We start from the raw sequence: 21,857 nt of genomic DNA, 5'->3' as shown, positions 1-21,857 counted from the left end.
ACAATCCATGTTTCTGGGCATATGTCATTATCGGATTTACTATGCTGTTATATAGTCTGAGTTTAGTTTTGTTGTCAATTTCTGATTTCCCAAAAATTGTATTAGATAAAGAGTAATAAACGTTAGTAGCCTTCTTAAATTTATTATTTGTTGCCATGTCCGTTTTCTCATTATCTGTTATTATATTTCCCACATATTAAAAGTAGATACTTGTTCTGTTAGGTGTGGATCCAGCGTATGAAAAAAAAGTTGATTAATAGCAAGCTGAAAATTTGTTAATAGCTTAAGGGTGTCTAGTCAGATAAACTTTGATATATGGGAACACTGGAACAGGAGCAGTTTTAATTGTGGAACAGGTTAAAAATTTGGAACGGTCACACCACGAAAACGGCACATTTATTTTGTCCGACAGAACAGACTTAAATCCTTCGAACAGAGATTAAACTCTCATGCAAAAATCAGACTGCTATTTATCACCAAATGGGCGTTTTAATGAGTGGAACATGTAGAATATGTGAAGTGACAGGAATTATGACAGGTGATAAATAGCAGTCTGATTTTTGCATGAGAGCTTAATCTCTGTTCGGAGAGTTTAAGTCTGTTCTGTCGGACAAAATAAATGTGCCGTTTTCGTGGTGTGACCGTTCCAAATTTTTAACCTGTTCCACAATTAAAACTGCCCCTGTTCCAGTGTTCCCATATAACAAAGTTTATCCGACTAGACACCCTTAAGCTATTAACAAATTTTCAGCTTGCTATTAATCAACGTTTTTTTCATACGCGGGATCCAGACCTATGTTACTTGTTCCCTTACTATTATATTGGCATTTCTTTCTTTTTCTCATCTTCATATATTTATATTATCATTAGTTTGGTTTTATTGATATTCATTTCCATTTTTAAATTCTATATCTCTTTTTGCCAAATATATATTTGTTTTTGCATTCTCTTTACTGTGTCTGATATAAAATCTAAAACTACAGAATACAGTAACTAAAAGAAACAACTGGGCCAGTCAATTTACAGATGTGAGAGCAGCAGCTGCCTTTAAAGAAAAAATATCCTTTAATCACTAGCTTATTATAGCTGGGGAGCTGATGAGGAAACATTACTAAGAGTTTTCTTCGCTCCAAACTTGACGATGGTAGTGTTCGCCAGACGCCATCAATAAATCACTACTTCTTCTTCTTCAAGTTCCGTCTTCTATCGAACTTCAATCGGAAATTATCAAGGCTATGCGAACCCTGTTGACTACCACACTAAAGTTGTGCATATATCACTACTACGTTCACTAAATACAGTCCAAAAAAACTTTCCTTCGACTTTGTCTAGGATCATTCAGATCCAGTCCCGTGGAAAGTACTCCTAGAATGTAGAATGTATCCAACCTCCCCTTCACTCAAGATAACAGCATCTTCCAGTGCTGTTCTTCGCTATAGTTTCAGCAAACTCCACAAACCACAGAAAAAATATCATTTACAATAGGCAACTACCCGTTACAAATAATCCCAGAATGGTACCGACCACTGTAAATATGCTAATTCCTCATCTATGAAATATTAACCGGTTGTCCACCATTCTTTACAGTGTCCCTCAAACTGCCCCATGTACATGCAAACTTCTGAATATTAATATAGAGTTATGCAAATGTAAAAATAATAAAATATCACCTTCCAATATCAACTAAAGATTCTATAAAATACTACATCAATGTAACTTAGATAATATCCTTTACTCATCTACATCTAAGAGAAAAGAAGGTTTTGGCTGTGCTGCTACATCAGCTACAACTACTGTCAACTTGCTTCGACTCTCCAGCAATTGCAGTGTTTATACTGGTGTACAGTGTAGAACATTACAATCTGTGTAAACTACACTTAACGATAACAAAATGAGAGCAATCTGTACTTATTCTGTGTTATCTATGCAGTCCATAAAAAACTTATATTCTACCCACCCAAAAGTTCAACAAAATCCAGAAATCCAGAGTGTTTGAAGAAATCCAGTGTCTTCAAACTAATGGAATTACAGCAGTAATATTGTGGGTACCATCACCTATGGGTCCTCGAGGTAATGATAATTCCGATCTAGCAGCAAAACAAGCCTGTCTTCTAAACTCAACAACAGAGATTTAAGTATCATCAGATCTAAAAAAACACTCAAACAGCAAAGCTCTGCAACCAAATATTTCCTACCACCAGCTTCCATCATTATTTGGAGAATGAGAATAGGACACACACCCCTTACACATGGATATCTAGTGAATTCCAATAAACAGATTTAGTGCCAGTACTGCAACACCACAATTTCCGTAAAACATTACAGGGTGTTTGGTAATGAATGGGCCATAGCTTAACCTTAGATTCCTGAGGTTAAAGTAGTTCGATTTAAGCTAACTTACCTTAGTACAAAAGTTGATAATAACCGAAATACTTTTTACTTTACCGTCAAAGTTAAACTTTTATTTTATTTATTCTTGAATATTTTTTGACAGGCATGAGATAATAACACGAAATTTGGTAAGCGGGGGTTTTTTGGGACGATAAATCTAAATTCATCACCAAAAATAATGTATTTCCCAGAGGGTGCCACATACGTCTTACAGTGCTCATTTAATACGTTCAGATTTTTTATCCCGCCTCTGCATACTTTTTGAATCAAAATTTTTATTCTCTTGTCATTTTTACTTAAAAAAGGTATACTACAATAAACTCGCTGAACTGTTCGGAAACAATTAGCGTCTCTTTGCAAAGACAATGACGTCGACTTTGCAAAGTAACAAGACACTTACTCAACACACACACACTACACATTACTCCCCTGACTTAGTGATAAGTTATACAATTACGTGGCTAAAGGTTCTAGTTCTAAACCAAAGCCAGAATCAGAGAAAAAAAAAACTCGCTGAACTCAACCGTTTTTGAGATAAACGCGTTTTAAATCTGCGAGGCGCGAGGCAACATAATTTTTTTCATATTATCACTGTAGTTACACCCGAAAAATAACTTAAAACCACAAAAATTTATAAAAATGTATCGCAAATTTCTTCAAATGGAATTTGCGATACAATGACATAAATATGAGAACTGGACACTTATTATGGTTTCAAGTTTATTTTTCGGGTCTAACTACAATGATATTATACACAAAAATATGTTGTATCGCAGATTTAAAATGCGTTTATCTCGAAAACACTTGTGTTTAGCGGGATGAATGTAGTATACCTTTTTTAAGTAAAAATAATAAGAGAATAAAAATTTTGATTCAAAAAGTATGTAGAGTGTGGGATAAAAAAAACTGAACGTATTAAATGAGCAATGCAAGACGTATGTGGCGCCCTCTAGGAAATACATCATTCTTGGTGACGAATTTAGATTTCTCATCCCAAAAACCCCCGCTTACCAAATTTTGTGTTGTTATCCCATGCCTGTCAGGAAATATTCAAGAATAAATAAAATAAAAGTTTAATTTTGACACCCTGTACTTCGATTATTATTAACTTTTGTACTAAGGTAAGTTAGCTTAAATCGACCTATTTTAACCTCAGGAATCTATGATTAAGCTATGGCCCATTCTTTACCAAACATCCTATGCACTTTTAGATTGTCAACAGTACCTAACGGCCAGACGAAAAATATATCTACTAATTCTTAAAAAAACAATGTTATACAATTTAATTTAAAAAATATATAAAATATAAATTGGAAATATGTCAATGACCATTAACAGTTGAACCACATATTTCCAAAAAGAAAACTACAAATTTTTGTATTTTATTTGCACTATTTCGTCTGTTTTTTGTTCGCACTATTATGTATTCGTTTTACAGCAATTTTTAAGCTTAAGATTAAGTCATGAAAATGTCATAAAACTAGTGACAGGACAATGTTGAATTTAAAGCAGACAAAAATAAAAAGATAGTAGAATTCTATCAATAATTAAAAAAAAAACATGATACTTAATTTATTTAGTTTTTCAAAAACTGTATAATAAAAACCGTTTTTAATGTCAAATTCGAAAATTAAAATAAAATATTTCATTTCAATTTCATTTCTGGCATTAACAACAGATCAAATGATAAAAATTGATTAACAGAAGACGAAGATTAATATCTTTTCTGAAAAAATAATCCTAAATTATTTTAATCCCTATCTAAATATTAATAAAAGGAGTAACCTTTTTTATACTTTAAAATATCTGATATTTAGACAGACAATATTTAATAAGTAAATGCTTTTTTATAAATAAATAACAGATATTATTTAATTAGCAAAAATTTAAAAATATTACAATATAAAATCAAAGTTAAAATTAAAAATATAAAGGAAAATTATTTCAAATAAACACAAACCAATAATGTTTGTCTGTTTTATCTTAAATTTGTCCTCAATAGAAATAGAAAACAATCTATTTTGATTATTATTCTTGTTTTGCATATAAAAAAATCCAGTATTTCCGTATTGAAACTCTCGACTTACCTACGATATAAAAAATCCAAAATGAGCTCCATTCATCTCGCGGTAGCAGAGATCTAAATAACGTAGCATCACTACACTTTTAAATAGGGCAGATATTGTCAGTGTATACAAAACGAACGGTCACAGTCACACAGTCAGTCGACGCTCCGCTTAGACTAACTTCGATTTCAACCGACGCCCCCTGAGCATCTCGGCGCCGGCCCAGTTAGCGGGGAATTCTTTTAACATCTCTGGATATCTGAATTTTCGGCGACAATCCGACCGGCACAGATTTCTTCCCGGCTCGCGGATAATCTCTAACAAGTCCTATCAAAATATTGGAAGATTAGTGGTGGAAGCCAATATATGATAATAGGGATGATGTGGGTGATTTTGATAAAAACCATTTTTTATGTGATTGATACGCATCAATTTTCCGAAGAAATGACATATATTTCAATGACTGTAAATAAGAAATTTCTAAAATTATAAATTAAAATACAGTGAACTCTCTCTTGAACGGACAGTAGACGTTCCGCATAAAGTGTCCGTTGAAGAGAAAAAAAATGTTAATTTTTTTAAAAATAAGTGCATGTATGTATGTATATTATAATATAAAAGGGGTTACTAGTTTAATATTACATAACGCAAGTTGTGGATGACCACGCAGCATTGTATATGAACATTGATTATTGAACGTTTCGATTTTCTCTCCGCATTCTTCTATCAAAATATCATATTGGTACAAAATAGAATTGTGATCCTATCTTTAGAAGCTTTGTCTCCAATGCATCTTTCTCCTTTCAGGGTATAAGTTTTCTTGTGTAATGCTCTAAACTCTAAAAAATAATCCCGTCTCATCTGCGTTAATAATGTCTCGCGGAGAGTACGTACCTATACTGTTATTAAAATGAGCAGTTTATCCTTCCAGTTAAAACCTACTAATAAATCTAGAGCAGCTGCTTCGCCACATACAGGTTTGAAGGAAATATTGTGTAGCATACAAAATTTCTCGAGTAATTCACCAGAAGTTTTCATATCAACGCTTAGTTCCCTTGCAACCTCTAATGCCTTTTCTTGAATTATTTTACCAGAAACAGGAATATTTTTAGACCGCACTTCACAAAACCAATCGAAAACCATTATTTATAGGTCTAATGCCAGGGGCGTAACAGAGGCCCCCGCAGCGTGAAGCTTGCGGGGGGCCCCAATCGTTTAGGGGCCCCATCTTGTCATCTGATATTATGTAAAAATCTGTTATTGTTATATTATTTTACGGTGTGTGTTTAAAATTAAAAACGTAAATTTCTAAATAGACGTATTTGCCAAGTGAATCATCTCATAATATCTAGAAATTTAATCCCTTCCGGCCTACCGAAATTTTATGGTAACGGCAATAAATTACGTGGTATACTACGTGACTATTGAAAGATTTGAAAATTGCAATTTGCCGAAATGGGTTTTCTCTTTAATCTTTACCTACGTTTAGTATTTCGATACAATTATCCAGAGTCGTCACAGAGGCCCCGCAACATGAAGCCCCAATATGTCAAGGGCCCCATCTTGTTGTCTAATATATGTAAAAATGTGTTTTTATATTATTTGCATACATACGTTTTTTAAGCAGTGCAGTATTGAAAATGAAGTTGTCCATCCGAATTAATAAAATTGTTGATATATTCGCTGATAGTAGATAGTGCACGAAGAAAGTTGCTCATCTCAGAATAATACTAATGTAATCATTTACCAATTTTTGTTCTATGTTATTCTATACCAATAAAGATGAAAAATATAAGTCGTCATAAAAAATGCATGAATACACCAATGGCTCAGTAAATAACAGTTTTGGAGTGAAATTATCAGCGTCACGACGTACGTATTTGCTTGACAATTGAGGTTCTAGTTACACTCCACTTCAAAGTTGGATTTATGCCGTTGGTTGCTTTTACTTCGGGGGGTGACACCCCTCCTTGGGGTGAAAAACATACGTCTAAAATAAGTCCGGAAATGTATAAATTGACTAATTATAAGCAACTTTTGTTCTTCTATAGTGTTTCTTTATCTATGATAATACTTTTCAAGTCATTTGTGATTGAAAATGTTTATTAAAAAAACAACGTTCTCAGACGGGTTTTTCACAAATAACTCAAAAATAAGTACGTATTTATCGTATTAAATATTAGATATCGAAAAAATATTTGTAGCAAAAATCTAGTTTAAAAGATTCAGAAAATGGTGTACTTATTCATGAAGTTTATCGACACAGTGAAAGCACAGTTGAAGCTCATGAAAAATTATTCTTATTTGTCCAATTCCAAAGCGAATATTTCAACCTGAAATAATCAAAAATGAAGCAATTTTCGGGAAAAACTCTTAAAACTGTTTTTAAATGTTTCAAAAAAAAGCTTTGTGATTTTCATTTGTGATTGAAAATGTTTATTAAAAAAACAACGTTCTCAGACGGGTTTTTCACAAATAACTCAAAAATTAGTACGTATTTATCGTATTAAATATTAGATATCGAAAAAATATTTGTAGCAAAAATGTAGTTTAAAAGATTCAGAAAATGGTGTACTTATTCATGAAGTCTATCGACACAGTGAAAGCACAGTTGAAGCTCATGAAAAATTATTCTTATTTGTCCAATTCCAAATCAAATATTTCAACCTGAAATAATCAAAAATGAAGCAATTTTCGGGAAAAACTTTTAAAACTTTTTTTAAATGTTTCAAAAAAAGCTTTGTTTTTATTTTTTTATAAAACTTTCTAGCACCAAAACTATACGAGTTCGCTCAAAATAAAGTTGGCCCCTTTTGTGGTATAAAAAATCGTGAAAATCTGCCCCTATTTGGTACCCCAAATAAAATTTATCAGTAGCGCTTTACCATTTACTTTAAATATTTATTGTTTATATGATCTGTAAGTTTGACCGGTTCGAAGTTCTTTTTTGTGAACAAATTTATTAAAAGTTTTTTTATTTTGGAAAAATGCCTTTTTAATTCAAAATAACTTAAAAAGTATTAGTGATACGAAAAATCTCAAAGAGTAAAGAAATGTAGGTAGGTCTTGCTTTTATAAATATTTTGGCTTTATTTTGTTTTTCTGTAAGACAAAAATTTGTTAAGACGTGGCTGTTTAAAATTTGCATATAGTCGTGATTAGTGACTCGTTTAACCCTTAACCTAGAACCCTTTTAAAAATAAACACTTTGAACCGGTGAAACTTACAGGTCGTATAAAACAGTTAGGTAATTTGTAAGGCGATAATGATTAGTTTCATTTGGGGTGCTAAATAGGGGGAGATTTTCACAATTTTTTACCAAAAAACGGGATTAACTGCATTTTGAGCGTAACTGGTTTAGTTTTGATGCTAGAAACTTTTGTAAAAAATAAAGCTTCTTTTAAACACTTTAAAAAAGTTCTAATGAGTTTCCCCGAACAGTATTTTTTTGGTTATTTCACGTTGAAATATTCGATTTGGAATTTGACGAATAAGAAAAACTTTTCATGAGCTACATGTTTTCTTTTACTGAGTCGATGAACTTCATTTTTGTTTCACTTTTTTTATAAGCTAGATAAATTTTTGCTAACAATATTTTTTTCGATCGAATATTTACTCTTTAAACTATTTGCCAAAAATCGCCTAAAATCGTGGTTTTTTTGTTGAACAATAAATATTTTTATTCATAAATAACTCAAAAAATCTTGAGTTGACCACTTCGGTGGTGACACTGAAAATTACACGGTATCGCCATATTTTACGTTGATTTACTGGGCTGTAACACATATAGGTATTTGTCACACATGTCGCATTGGACAATTTTTTAAAGGGGGCCCATTTCTAATTCTGCGGGGGGGCCCGACGGAGTTTGTTACGCCACTGTCTAATGCAGTACCATCAAAATAATAATTTGTCCGTGGACCAAATAATCCCCGGACAAATAATCCTCGAAAAAAAAATCCCCACAAGAAATCCCGGACAAATAATCTACAAACATTTTTTATTCAAAATATCCCTACAAAGAATTCCGGACAAAAAATCATCAAGAAATATTTGCTGTCGATTAGTTCTCTAAAACTTTTCCAGCGAATTATGCGATCGACTGAAATGCTTTCAGCCTCAGTGCATAGAGTTATTTTGAATTCCAATTCCATATTGAAAACTTCAAGTTTTACATAACAAAAGAGTGTGCGTTTTTTTCAAAAATCCTGGAAGATATGGGGAATGAGCTAAGGCTGTGGGAATCATGTTGCAATATTATTCGCTTAAATCTTTTGCTCACTCTGATTTGAATGTATGTTCAAAAAAAATTTACAAAAAAAAACACAACCACAGCATACAACATTTTTGAAACACTTAAAAATTACTTTTGTATGTAAACGTCCGATGTGAAAGTGGAAACGTTATTAAAATCATTTTTTAAGTTAAATTGTATAATCTTATTTCTCATTCAGAATAATAAATTAAAAATCCATAAGGAAAAAGGTTTCCTGTAGTTGGCTGTATACCATGTGATACAAAAAACAATAAATCCTGTATAAAAGGTATATTTAAAAAAACCCTCAAAAGGGCCACATCAAATTCACATAACTAGTTTTCGACTAGTTTACCAGTCATCATCAGTGCTTACCTAAAATGAATATAACCTGATAAAAAAGGCAAAGATGTTGAAATTTTGACTAGGGTTAAAAAAATATTAGGTTATACTCACGTGCAATGTACATGCTTAACCACCAGGATAGTATTACACAAAAATATGTGGGTCAAAGCCCAGTAAAATTAGTCCGTCAAGGAAACATTGCTATAAAATGCTACCTTAAGCCTAGATGTTTAAAATATTATCTAATTTGCCCTAGGTAACATCTGAGAGCTAGGTATAACTTGTTCACATGTTGGAAGTGAGACGGCAAGTGAAAATGAAATGGTTGGGAACCTCGGAACGATGACAAGACAAACGACAGTTCCACAGGTAGTTTAAAATAACCTGTCATATTTAAGAGTAAGGTATGATGCAGATTGTTAAAATTAGAAATGATGTAACAACACACCCAATGTGAAAATTATCATTTAAAATTCATTAAACTAGTTGTTATTTTAAAATGGATTCTCGTTAAATGTAAGTGGAACTAGTTAGGCAAACCACATTACACAGGAGTTTAGTGTTCGACAACAAAATACCGTATAAAATCTTATTATCAAAATCACCACAAAATTGCTTTTTTAAATCTTCGATCTCTTGATAATAAGATTTTATACGGTATTTAGTTGTCGAACACTAAACTCCTGTGTAATGTGGTTTGCCTAACTAGTTCCACTTACAGTTAACGAGAATCCATTTTACAATAACAACTAGTTTAACGAATTTTAAATGATAATTTTCACATTGGGTGTGTTGTTACATCATTTATAATTTTAAAAATCTGCATACCTTACTCTTAAATATGACAGGTTATTTTAAACTACCTGTAGAACTCTCGTTGGTTTTGTCATCGTTCCGAGTTTCCCAACCATTTCATTTTCACTTGCCGTCTCACTTCCAACATGTGAACAAGTCATACCTAGCTCTCAGATGTTACCTAGGGCAAACTAGATAATATTTTAAACATCCAGGCTTAAGGTAGCATTTTATACCAATGTTTCCTTGACGGACTACTTTTGCTGGGCTTTGACCCAAATATTTTTGTGTAATACTATCCTGGTGGTTAAGCATGTACATTGCACGTGAGTATAACCTAATATTTTTTTAACCCTAGTCAAAATTTCAACATCTTTGCCTTTTTTATCAGGTTATATTCATTTTAGGTAAGCACTGATGATGACTGGTAAACCAGTCGAAAACTAGTTATGTGAATTTGATGTGGCCCTTTTGAGGGTTTTTTAAATATGCCTTTTATACAGGATTTATTGTTTTTTTAATAATAAATTACATAAATGCCACAAAGAAAAAATAGCTTCAGAACAATATATTAGATGATGATGAACAATGATTTAAAATTAACACTGTTTTAAATACATATCCATAAACTTCTAAAATATAATAAGCCATTCGTATATACCGCGCGTACATAGAAAGCTATGATCTACAATCGACTTGTGCTTGTACTAGTCGGTTCAGTTCGGCTATTACATAGAAAGGCTATTACATATTCATATTACATAGTTCGGCTATTACATATTCAGTACATAGAAAGCTATGATCTACAGTCGACTTGTGCTTGTACTAGTCGGTTCAGTTCGGCTATTCCTATTCCGTTGCGCGAAGCCGGAGGCAAGCCTCAAGGATGGATGAATTTTGTTCCTAGAATCGGTGGCACATTTTTCAAATTTTGCCGGTTTTACTGTTGGCGTTGTCGCATACTGTTGCAGATGGTGTGAGGCTAGCTTCAACTGTAATGATTTGAGAAAGTTGGAATGGCACGTGGAAGACGGATATATAAGATAAGATAAAGAGTCAGGGCCGTACCGATTTTAATTTTTTTCATAAAAATAAAGGTATTTAGGAAATTTCAAAAAGCTAAATTATATTTAAAAAACTGACTATGAAACAACGAAATAACGTAAATAGTCGATTGATATACTGGTGAGGCACTGCCTCACCTGCCTCATAGGACAAGCCGCCACTGAGACAGAGTCATGTCTATACAAAAAGAAGAAGAAGAAGACAAAACGATATTAAAAACTATTGCTATTTTCTACTCATTATTGACGTCATTTTATTAATTTTAATTATTTTTTGTCAGAAACACCTAAATAGTTGTTTAAACAAATAATATATCCAACAAAATAATAACACTACTTAAAAATGTTACCATTATACCCTTCTGTAGCTAACACGCTACAAAAATAAATTGTGACACCGATGTAGATAGAAACGGCAGACCTTTCCGAAAGGGTACGTATGATTCGATTCCCAAGCCATTTACAATTTTTCTCGATGATATCGTAACTTTGTATTTTGGGACGTCACTGCATATAAATTACTTTTAAAAATGTATGTACATACGTTGTGTCGCATTATTCAATTTTTCCATACAATGACGAGTGATGGGTCCCGTACACGATAGGCATACTGATGTTTCGAAGACTTATGGGGTTTCAACGAGAACTAACACTTTATATTGACGGTTTTAAATCAAAATCTATTCTTTACGATATTTGAGCCAGTACTTCGATTTTGTGGGGGCGTTTATATAAAATATAACTGTTATATAAAATTTATTTTTTTGTGCAATCGTATATTAAGAGCGTAGGCGCAAAATTTCGGGGCAATTTTTTTTCGAATCCTGAAAAAAACTAATAAATTAAAAAAAAAATTAAGGCAGAATAAAAAATTATATTATTGCCGAGGGCTGAAAGTCCTTTAAAATAAATAAAAATATTTTATTTTTTCGTGATTTGATACTAGTAGGCTCGGTTTATTGCAGTTTGTTCAGAGATATTCATAAATATATATGTTACCGGCCAAACCCGATTTCAGGACAAAGCCTGGGCCACACTAGTTTATCCTAAGCGCGTTAGGATATGGCCTAGGCCAAACTCCTATTGCGCGTAGGCCAAACTAGTTTATCCTGATATAAATACACACACTTCAGGGTAAACTAGTACAGCCTAGTCTAAACCAATTTAGCCGAGTCGAAAGTAATTTAGCGAACATATAAGGACGTTTACATGCGGGGAATTCTCAAATCACGTCCCAATAGAGATGACAAAAAAAATTATATATCGATATATTGTATCATATGATACATCGACTGAAGATATTGATACATGCTAGAAATCAAGAGATGCTTGTATAATTAAATAATACCAAAAATAATAAATAAAAGGATGAGGTTTTCTCCAAAAATTAAAAGAAAATATACACTTACCAATAAAATCACAATTATATCAAATATTGTTTTCACCAATTTTGAAAAAAATGTGAAAACGTTGAATTATCCACGTCCGTCTGTCCGTCCGTCCGTCTTTCTGTCTGTCCGTGAACTCAACTCCTCCGTCATTATACCAGGTAGAATGACACATGAGGTGTCAAATGAAAGCTTATAATCCAAGGATGGTACTATAGGTGAGAAATTTTAGCTAGGCTGTCTGTCCGTTCGACCGCGAATATAACTCATTATTATTGTTTGTTTGTTACGAATAATTATAATTTTGATGTCTGAATGAACAATGAACATCTTTATAAGACCATGCAGAAAGCTGTACTACTCGCGACGGCCAGAAGTGTACGAAAAATTTTGGGAGATACACCTGCATTCCAAGTCACCTAGGGCTCGATAACACGGAAAGAGTCCCACCAGAGCTCAATCCTTTTGATACCGTAGGTATCTGGGATGAGTCAATTTTCCCCTTAGAGGAAGTGTGAGCCGTATGGCTAAATCTGGAATGTTTATTATTTTCACAGTACAATAATTAAATACATACATTTTAATTTTATATTTTACGTTTTATATTATTACATCTACTTTTTAATTTTACATGTTTATCCTGGAAAATAAAGAAATATTTATTCACTACCCATTAAAACCTATTGGTCGAACACGGGGATAGTGTGTGACAATGTTTAGTTTTTAAATATAGTATGTGTATATGTTACAGTTCAAGTTGATTATCCAGTTGGAGTTGACTCCAACTAGTTCTAGTACTCTAACGGCTGGTTTCAGTAAAAGTTGATTATAAATATAAAATGAAGATTTATATTCAACATTTACTAGTAAAAGTAGACTCCAACTAGGAAAAGTATACTCTTCCCAATGCCATTTAGTAAAAGTTGATTCTGATTCACACAAACAGCCGATTCTAGAAATTAAATGTTACTGAATATGTTCAAATTAGTCTAGGCTGTATCGTCGCCCCCGTTAGGTAAATTACTCCGATTCGAATTTTTTGCACAAACTTACTCAAAAAGAGGTCCTTATTTATAACAAATCTACTGGGTGCCAGGCAGTACCTTGATCGATAAACTGTTTTTTAAACAATTTTTTTAGACAAATTCACAAAAATAATTTTTTCACTTCGAACAATTTTTTTTAGATCATTTGGGTTATTCTGAGCAAAAGAAGGTATTTTGTGATTTTTCTCTAAAATTGATTGTTGTCGAGTTATACGCGATTTAAAATTTGAAAAATGCGAAAATAGCCATTTTCAAGGCTTAATAACTCGGTTAAAATCCATTATTATGAAAGTCAGAAAGTGACCAAATCAAAGTTTATAGCCCCCTCTACAAGATCCAGCAGAAATTTTTGTCACTATTTTATTACTAAGCTTTATCTTTAATTATTAACAATGAGCGCTAAGTGCGTATTAGGCGGCCGTCAATGGTGAGTGCTAAAGAGATGCACCATTCCAGCCATCCAATGGTGAATCTCACTCGCACTTACATTGACGGCCGCCTTAATACACGGTTAGCGCTCATTGTTGCTAATTAAAAATAATATCTTATTAATGAAATAATGACAAAAATTTCTTCAGGATCTTATAGAGGTAGCTTTAATCTTTGATTTTTTTTAGTTTCTGACTTTCATAATATATAATATCGTATGGCATTTTTGCCTTTCGGACAGTTCCGGCGCCAATTACATCTTTAACCCTGTTTCAAGTAACTAGTGTCGATGTACACTAGCCCAGGGGGACCGACTGCTTAACGTGCTCTCCGAGGCACGGTGAGACGGCTCGTGTCATTATTGAAAATGAAAATGGTTTGTCTTTAGCAGGGCTCGAACGCACGTGCACTGGCGTATGAGGCCAGCGATTATGCCGTTACTCCACGGCCGCTCTCTCGACTTTCACAATAATTATCTTTAACCGAGTTATTAAACCTTGAAAATGGTTATTTTGGCGTTTTTCAAATTTTAAGTCGCTAATAACTCGACAACAGTCAATTTTAAAGAAAAAAAGGGCCAACGGGTCTAAAAAAAATTTGTACGAAGTGAAAAAACTATGTATTTTTGCGAATTTGTTTAAAATCATTGTTTATCGCCAAACTTCACTAAAATCATTCATTATTGTACTCATTTGCCCTCATTTTCGGCAGTAAAGTAACACTTTTTTGTATTGAAAAAAGAATGTTACTTTACCTGCCGCGATAATTAATCAAATTAACCGAGATTGAATGTAAGTGGTCAATGGCAGCAATCGATTATTTATTTGAGTGAAATTAAAATTTATTTACTTTAATTATTAAAAATATTGTACAAAATTTATCTTATTATTAATAAAATATATGTCAAAAAGTAAAATTCTGTAGTGTTTCGCAATTATATTCATACAAAATAAATCAAAACTTTACAGATTTAGTAATTAGGTAGGTATACAATATTGATAACTATCGATTAAACATCAAAACCGTCCATCATGCAAAAGTCATCTGTCATTACTGTCATACGAATTTTTTATTTCGTCTAAAATGAAAAAAAATTCCTCAAAGTTGTAAGTAAGTGTTAATGTTTTTTATGATTAACGATACAATTTTGTACGCACCACCTCAATACTCTTTATCGAACGCGTCTGTTCCTCTCCTCGTAATATCAGACTCGTTCGATAAAGAGTCACTTTACTGACTGACTACTGAAATTGGTTAAACAATTTTTCGACCGCGGTACCGCGTGACACCCTGTGTATTTGTTATAAGGATTGTTAATGTATTTCTTTGATTAAGTTTGTGCAAAAAATCGAATCAGAATAATTTACCTAACGGGGGCGACGTTACAGACTATACTAATAAGTAGTTGAAACGGTCAAAACAAAGGAACGCACACTCATCAAAAATGCACTTGAGATTCTCGTATAATCAACATTTACTGAATCGATCCAGGAAGAGTCAACTCCAACTAGTAAAAGTTGATTTAAATTTTTAAAATCAACTTTTACTGCTCGTTTTAGTTGGAGTTGACTCCAACTAGTTGGAGTCAACTCTAACTGAGAATCAACTTGAACTGTAACATATATACTAAATGCCTAGCTACAAACATTTTATTATCTTACATGTATTTATTTATTTTCTTTTATTTTTTTTTTATATTATATATGAAGGAACTGGGTAAATTTAACAAACCACTCTATTGCAAACATTCTTATTTTTTAAATTTTGTTCACTTGTTAAGTTAGATAAAATAATTTATGCAAAATATTACGATCTTGGTTTAATACATACTTTTTGAATATAGATTTTACCATACTTAGTGAATTAAGATTATTGATATTTATCTTGTATATGTTGGGCAAGTGATTAAATACTTTTGGAGCAAGATACATGGCCGATCTCTGTCCTATTAACTTTTTAATATTTCCCAATTGCACGTGTTTGTTGCTGTTAGTACGAGTCTCATAGTGATGAGGTAATATTGTATGCAGGATATGTTTATGGTTGTATGTGTATAATACCAGGGAATACATATAAAGTTGCCTCGTATCCATTACGTTATTATCACAGAATAATAGAAGAGGTGGTATGTCATTTTTTTTGTTAACTATTATTTTCAATATTTTTTTTTTGTAAGATGTCGACTTTCTTTAAATAAGTTTCTTGTACATCGCCCCACCCAAGAATTCCATATCTAATTCTAGATTCAACTAGTGCATAATATAATATTTTTAAATATTTTAAATCTATTTTAGATTTGAGAAATTTGAAATTTGGAACCAAGGCTCTCAAACACTTTGTTATTTGATCTATGTGGGCATCCCATCTTAAACGAGAGTCGATTTTTACTCCAAGATATTTTATATTGTTACTTGATTTTATAATTATATTTCCTTTCGTATTTTTAATTGTTATAACACTATAAGAAGGTAGTGATACTTTGTAACTGCAAAACGGAACAAAAAAGGTTTTTTCATAATTAATTGTTAAATCTTTATAATTAAACCATTTTATTAATTTGTGTTGATCTGCATTAATTTTATCCCTTAAATGTTCCCAATTGTCTGCCCTATATAAAATTGCAGTGTCATCGGCAAAACTGATTATCTTCCCCTCAGTATTGAGGTTATATAAATCGTTGACGTGGATATTGAATATAGTGGCCCTAATACTGTACCTTGGGGCACACCGCATCTTAAGTGAAGTTTGTTACGATTCATATTATTTATCCTAACAATTTGTTGTCTATTGTCCAAGTATGATTTCAGTAGATTATAAGCAATGCCGCCTATTCCACCATTTTCTAGTGCCTCTAGTAGTTTTGGATGGCTGACAGTATCGAAAGCTTTTCCGAGATCTAGAAACACACAATCAGTAGGTTGGCTATTGTCAATTCGATTATATATTTCATTGGTGAGTTCTATAATTGCGTCATTTGTGGGAAAACCTTCACGGAATCCAAACTGAGAAGACGATAATATGTTGTGTTTATCAAGAAAAGATGTTAATCTGATTATAAGACATTTTTCAAAGATTTTTGTTAAAGTAGTAATTAATGAAATTGGTTTGTAGTTTGATAAACTTAGTTTATCTCCTTTCTTGTGTATAGGAATTACTACCGTTTCTTTAAATTTGTCTGGGCATTCACCAGTTTCCAATATTAAATTTATTAGATCCATCAACGGATTGGTGATGTGTTTATCCAGAGTTCTTATTGTTTCTGTTCTAATGTTGTCAGTACCGGGTGATTTGTTCTTTTTAAATGTTTTAATAACTCCCTCAATTTAGCTTTCAAAGACCGGTCTTAAATACAAAGAATGCACCAAATTGTTATATTTAGGGAAAGACGATATCGGTGTTATTATTTGTTTCGCATAATATTCTCCACTGAACACTCCCTGATCATTTCTAACAATAATGAAACTATTTATGGTGTTTACGGCGCTCTCCGAACAAACTGAAATATAATAAAATGAGTGAAAAATAATTTCTACCACGTCGAAATTAATTTTTTGAATTTTTTAATTTATTGATTTCTATAGATTCTAGTAAAGATAGCTTAATGGTTTTATTGTGAATATGAAGAATGTGAAACTGTTCATTAAATGAATGATTATGATCTAGAAGGTGAAGTGCGTATGTAGAAGTGTCTGTTATTCTATTATTCAGAGCCATTTTGTGTTCTGCTATACGTTTGTCAAAGGTTCTGCTAGTTTGACCGATGTAAGTTTTCGGACAGTCACCACATATAAGTTTGTATATCATCATCATAAACCCGTACTCGTCCACTGATGGACATAGGTCTCCCTCAGCTCTTTCTATCCTTCTCTGTTTTGTGCGGCTTGCATCCAGTTGTTGACAATACGCTTCAGATCGTTAGCCCATCTGGTTGGTGGTCGTCCTCTGCTCCGTAGTGCTTCTTCTCGTGACCTCCACAGTTTGTATATACAACTCTGTAATTACTTTTTCTTTTGGCTCTTATTGTTTGTAATGTGTTTACTTAAGTTGTTGTTTGTTCTGAAAGCTGGTGTAATTCTTGTCTTTTTCATGTGTTTGGCTATCTTTATTGATGTCTTACCTATACAGTAAAACCTCCGTTAACCGAAACCTTTTTAACCGAAACATCGTTTAACCGAAATTGCTGACAGTTTCAATAATTTCGTCAATAAACAGTAAATTAAAAAAAAAGCAATAAAATAAGGAAAATGAACATGTTTGGAATGTTTTTTAAGAAATATTTTATTTTCTGTTGTATTTTCCTTTGATAACGATGATTTGCAGCTATATCTCTTCAATGCTATGTAATTTGATACAAGAAGAATACAAAAAACAGTGTTATTTTTAACCGAAATTCTTGTTATCCGAAACGGTCTCCCCCCCCCCAATTATTTCGGTTAACGGGGGTGTTACTGTATATTTGATGGAGCACAAGGAACTGGGGTTTTTCTGTGGTGGTATAAAAACCACCACTTACCTATATGGTTATAATTTTAAACTGTGAAGTTTATTCTGAACCTGATGATGGGGTGTATATTGTAAACTCCAAAATCGGTCATTTTAATTTACCAATAATAAAAAAATTTGGATTGTGCCAACTTCATAATATGTAGGGTCTGTATCTTTTAAAAATGGATAAATATAGCCTACGTAAATTCTATTTTAACAGACCTTTTTAAATCGCCCTTATTTATTTAATAAATGAAATTACTGACTTAGAATCAGTAGGTACATAACATTAGTAACGGATTACCGGTCCCTGGAGTTTTCCTTCTCATTACCGCTAATGCGTTTACAAATAAATTTCGATTCCAAAATCAATATTGTCCGGAAAATTAATAGAGTCAAGTCCAGTTGACTTCTCGCAAAATTTCCAGTAAAGTGCGGGAACCAGTAATATGGGCATTTGTTTCCGTGTCATTGGCAATACCGATGCGGTGCTATTTTCGATTCGACGAACTAACAAGGGTGCCCAGTCATTACCTATAAAAAATAGGCCAGTCCATCGAAAAAGCGTGGCCGATGCTGATTTCTAATACAAATACCTAATTGATTTAATTTTACAATAGTTAAAAAATCTACTGTTTTTAAATTCCATAGTTTGTCTATAGGTTTTAAATGGGTTACAAGTGGACAGACTTTGTTGAGTAAAGTATAAAAAGTTTTAGACAAATCTTCATCTACTATATTGTTGAAGATGTTTAAAAAAATGACAGTAAACTTAATGTAAATGACAAGATTCTTACTTAATAAATGAAGAATATGAGAAATAAAGGATATAAATATCAACAACAGATGAAATTTTCATTATAAAACAGATGATGGAAAAACAAAAATCAAGAATAAAGAATCAAAATCTCCTATGGTATCCATTGATCTTGAGAAAGAATTAAATAGCTTTATTCGAGATATTCTTTGGTGGTCACTTCCCAGTGAATATACGAAGATTTTGAGAGACAAATATGAGAAAGTAACAAATAGTGCTAGATTATGTGCGAAAATGAATAAAATGACTGAAAATTACTGAAAAGGAAAAGCAGGTGGATCAAATGATGTTCTGGGGGGGAAGTGTGGAGAGCATTAGTAGAGACAGGAGAAAGTTCGCTAACAGGTTTATTCAATAGAATTATGGACGTTGGACAAATGACAGACGAATGCAGAAGCAGTATATTAGTACCTGTTTACAAAAACAAGGGAGATGTATAACAATGCACAAACTACAGGGTCATAAAACTACTTAGTCACACCATGAAAATATGGGAAAGAGTAATTATTGATAGAGGTATACGTGAAGAAACCGAAATATCCGATAATAAATTTGGATTTATGGAGGGCAGATCAACAGGAATGCATTTAATGGAACAATACAGGAATAAAGAAAAAAACACTCATATGGTATTCATTGATCTTGAGAAAACGTATGATAAAGTTCCTTGAGAGATTTTGTGGTGGGGACTAAATAAGAAAGGAGTCGCCGGTGAATATGTAAAGATTATGAGAGATGTGTATGAGGGAGAAACAACTAGTGTTAGGACAGGTGTGGGAGAGACTGATAGATTTCATCTGAAAGTAGGATTGCACCAAGGCTCAGTGCTTAGTCCTTATTGATTCTCATTAGTTTTAGCCCAGATAACAGAGAAACTACAGGGTAACATTACCTGGTACTTAATGTATGCTGATGATGCGGTGTTGGTGGAAAATAGTAAAGGACACTTGGAACTAAAACTGGAAGAGTGGAGACAAGCGCTCGAGGAATAAGGTTTAAATCTTAGTAGGACAAAGACGGTGTATTTGGAATGTTCGTTTGAAGATTGAGCTATTACAAATAAAACGATATCTTTGGATGGTGAAATTATTGTTAAAAGTTAGAGTTTTAAATACCTAGCATGGCAGTTACATAAAAATGGTGAAATATATGAGATGCATGCAATAGAATTGGGGTTATATGGATAAAATGGAAGGAAGCGAGTGGTGTGTTGTATGACAGAACAATTCCAATAAATCTGACAGAAAACTTCTATAAAACAGCCATAAGACCACCTAAAATGTACGGAACTGAATGCTGGACAGTTAAAAAGAATGAGGAAAAGCGAATGCATGTTGCGGAAATGAGAATGGGTTGATGGATGAGTGGAGTAACAAAAAAGGAAAAAATTAGTTATGAGTATGTTAGGGGAAGTCTAGGGGAGATGTTGATAAGAATCAAGATAAATACCTATGGAGAATGGTAAACAGAATGACGAGGAGATTTATTGAAAGTTAATCCTTACATACAACCATTTGAACTAAAAAATTTGGCTTAGTTGAAATTTTTACTATTTAACTACCATCCCGAGACTGGCCTAACCCAATGGTCGTTACGTGCGAAAAATTAGGTGATGTCTATATGAAAAATCAGAGAGCAAAAGTTTATTTTTCACATGAACCGAAGGGGTCCATTAAGTGATTTTTATGGGACTAGGGTTAATTGTATGGAAGAATAATGATCGTTCTCTACCACATTTTGCAGGTTTGAACAAAAAGCAGCAACTGTAAACATTGTAACATGAGAATATTATCGTGTTATTTACAATTACTGTGTTAATAATTAAGTTTTAATTTGAACAAATGACAAAGAATGGAGATCAAATAAAAGTATCCTAATACCTCTATTCAAAAAGGGAGACACAATGAACCTGAAGAATTAGGTACAGAGGAATTAATTTATTAAACACAACACTAAAATTAACAACCGAAGTGATAAATAAACTGAATGAAATTATAACACTAGCAGAAGAACGGCAAGGTTTTGGGTCGGAAAGATCATGCATTGAAGCTATATTTATAATGAGGTAACTTCAAGCGATAACATTAGAATATAACAAATTGGTACATTTATGTTTCTTGGACCTTAAAAATCAGTTGACAAATTAAAGGTCGTTATTTTCACTTGTACGTAGGAGAAACCTATAAAATCATCAAAACGATCGGAAATATCTACCAGAACAACACAATAAAAATAAAGTAATAACAAGTAAGATGGTTTACTTCATGGCCACGTAATACTCCCAACTGTAGTAGAGTGTTTCGCAGTCACTTTACAGTATGCAAAGCATAGGGCTGTGTAAATCTTATGGAACCATGAAGCTTAGTCTTGCCGGTTTTATGAATTGTTACAGGTAGTAAATAGATATGTAGCAGGCAAAAACTTAAACTTTAAAGAGGCTGAAGTGAGTAACTTAATCCGTGAAGGATTGTAATTCACATTAGCAGTGGTGACAGTGACGATATTACTAATAGTGGTGAGAGTGACAACAGTGAAAGCGGATTTTAAAAAACATTTCAATTGACTGCAGCTTATGTAAGTAAGTTAAATTATATTTTTATTTTGGCGAACTAACATTATTCTTAAGATGTAGGTATAACGTAGATATGTACGTAATTACATACATATACTGCATCTAATTTACTTACCGTTGCACGTCATCCGCGTCATAGCCGTGACGTCACGTGATACCAACAGGAAATATTTAGGCGGTAGGTGTGTTCTTTTTAAGAATCAC

General features: G+C 32.7%; 1 protein-coding gene across 1 annotated transcript in view; it reads right to left on the bottom strand.

The window, feature by feature from the left end:
- LOC114333519 (leucine-rich repeat-containing protein 24-like) overlaps window positions 1–4,665 on the bottom strand; it is a 264,133-nt gene extending 259,468 nt beyond the window's left edge. Inside the window, exon 1 of the mRNA XM_028283404.2 lies at window positions 4,479–4,665. The gene's annotated coding sequence lies outside the window, so the exon portion shown is untranslated. The remainder of the gene's footprint in view (window positions 1–4,478) is intronic.
- Between the last annotated feature and the right edge of the window lie 17,192 nt (window positions 4,666–21,857).

Source organism: Diabrotica virgifera, chromosome 1 (genome assembly GCF_917563875.1).
Source record: "Diabrotica virgifera virgifera chromosome 1, PGI_DIABVI_V3a".
In the NCBI taxonomy this organism is placed as follows: domain Eukaryota; kingdom Metazoa; phylum Arthropoda; class Insecta; order Coleoptera; family Chrysomelidae; genus Diabrotica; species Diabrotica virgifera.
Note: the sequence above shows the minus strand (reverse complement) of the source record. Positions and strands in the feature narration are given on the sequence as shown.